The sequence below is a fragment of the Penaeus japonicus genome, unplaced genomic scaffold (assembly GCF_977035675.1).
Source record: "Penaeus japonicus unplaced genomic scaffold, GWHDUDI00000001_assembly GWHDUDI00000031, whole genome shotgun sequence".
Classification (NCBI taxonomy): Eukaryota; Metazoa; Arthropoda; class Malacostraca; order Decapoda; family Penaeidae; genus Penaeus; species Penaeus japonicus.
This window is the reverse complement of record NW_028234433.1, coordinates 20,626,215-20,628,714: the sequence shown is the minus strand read 5'-3', so window position 1 is coordinate 20,628,714 and position 2,500 is coordinate 20,626,215. Positions and strand designations below refer to the sequence as shown.

Genomic DNA, 2,500 nt, shown 5'->3' with positions numbered 1-2,500 from the left:
TTAATACATTTTTATGTACACAATAACTGCATACACATAATACCTGCAATTCTAGCAATCTAAGCACATTTTACATACACAATGACCCTACCGTTCGTCAACAACATTCCACTTATTTCTCATATAAGCAAAGTAACCTCTCCCTCTTTCGGAAAGACAGAACAAAAAACACGCGGCGAACGGCCGTAATTTCGACAAACGAGCAAATAAAGCAATCTCCAAGACGAATACACCATCTCAGCCGATATAGCACGGCATTGGTGCGCGGAGAGCAGAGTAATGATAGAGCGAAGGCTACGTCGGAGGGGCGTGGGATGGGCGTGGGAGATGGGAGGAGGAGGGGGAGGGGGAGGGGGTGAATGGGCTTGAAATAAGGCCTCATAGCCCCCTCCCCCTACCCCTCCCACCGGGTGTGCGTCTGGTGTAGTCTCCCTAGCTATATTTTACTCATCTTCCTCGTGGGATTAATAGGCGGGTGATACCTCATTTTCCTCCTTTGGTCTGGATGCAGGGTATCACGGCGTGGGGGAAGCAAGGGGCTCCAGTGCTTGTGTACGGATATATATATATGTGTGTGTGTCTATATATATATTTTTTTGTTTCTCTCTCTTTTTCTTTTTTGTTCTTTTTTCTTTCTTTCTTTCTTTCTTTCTTTCTTTCTTTCTTTCTTTCTTTCTCTTCTCTCTTTTTCTCTCTCTTTCTCTTTCTTTCTTTCTTTCTTTTTTTCTTTCTTTTTTTTTTGATTTAAATGTTTCTTTCTTTTCTTTTCTTTTCTATTAAGGATGATACACGTTTATGATTATGCATGTGCGTGTTTGTGTGTGGGTGGGTGGGTATTTGTGGGTGTAGATGTTTGTGGATGTGTGAATATGTGGGGGGGTCTCTCTGGTGTGTTTTGTTTGGGGATCGGTTTATTTGGGGACAGGTGGATGTGTGAATGTAGGTATGTATACACATACATAAATATAAAGTTATACAGAACATGTATACATACATACATATATATGTATATATATATATATATATATATATATATATATATATATATATATATACATACATATATATATATATATATATATATATATATATATATATATATATATATATATAATATATATGTATATATACATATATATATATATATATATATATATATATATGTATATATATATATATATATAATATATACATATACATACACATGCATTAATACAAGCGTAATACATACCTGTACATATATGAGAGTGCAATACTAAACCATCTAGACCATATATATATATATATATATATATATATATATATATATATATATATATATATATATATATATATATATATATATATGTATATATATATACAGACAGACAGACATATATACATATATACATATATACATATATACATATATATATATTCATATATACATACATACATACATACATACATGATTTATGACACGTACATGATACATTAACGCATATATACGCACACGCGCACGCACACGCACACGCACACGCACACGCACACGCACACGCACACGCACACGCACACGCACACGCACACGCACACGCACACGCACACACACACACACACACACACACACACACACACACACACACACACACACACACACACACATGCGAGCGCGCAGATATACATATGTCGTTCACTTGAAATAGCAGTCATCCCTGAACCTACAGTGAAAGAGTTTTATATAAATGGTTATGCATAAAACCACATATTCCCTTAGCTAAATATTCAGGAAGCCGTTATTTTCGGCTTCCAAAATCGCGAGTGAAGTATTACTTTACTCTGATATTATTTTACTGATCTACTGTGAATGATATTACCATTCTGTTTTCTCTCATGTTCTTTTTTCTACTACATATTATCCGATATATGTCTTTCTCCTTCCAGCTTTCTTCCCCTCTCCCCTTCTCTCTCTCTTTTCCCCCTCTCCTCTTCTCTCCTTCTTTTCCACTCTCCCCTTCGCTGATTCTTTCCCCCCTCTCCCCTTCTCTCCTCTCTCTCTCTCTCTCCCCTTTCCCTCAGGGAGTGGAAGCGGTATCACTCCACCCCAAGCCCTGTGAGATGAATTTTTAATGGACGTTTCGACGTATAGGGACATTTGAGGGAAGAGGAGGGGGGCGAGGGGGGGGGGGTGAGGGGAAAACTCGAGGTGATCCCGTCAGTGGTAAGGACTGGGCGCTGTACTAGATGTAGTGTTCCGGAATGTTCTAGGTTGGTTTCGTAAGCGTAAGATAATTGTGATAGACGTAGGTTAAGGTATAGATGAGATTTTAATACTTGATTGACAATGCAAGGTTATGCGGTTAATTATGTCATTTTTGCGATGGGTTATCTTAAGTATGGTGATTATATCTCTTGCGCTGTGAAGTTATTCAACCTTGTTCTTTTTTTTCTTTTTTCTTTTTTCTTATCTACGTTTGTTAGCGTACTCAAACATTACGAAACACCGGCACTTGATGAACTTGTC

The 2,500-nt window shown here is 37.4% G+C and overlaps 1 protein-coding gene across 1 annotated transcript in view; it reads left to right on the top strand.

The window, feature by feature from the left end:
• Positions 1 to 2,500, top strand: part of Mtmr6 (Myotubularin related protein 6) — a gene marked incomplete in the record, with an annotated part of 341,781 nt that overhangs the window by 320,318 nt on the left and 18,963 nt on the right.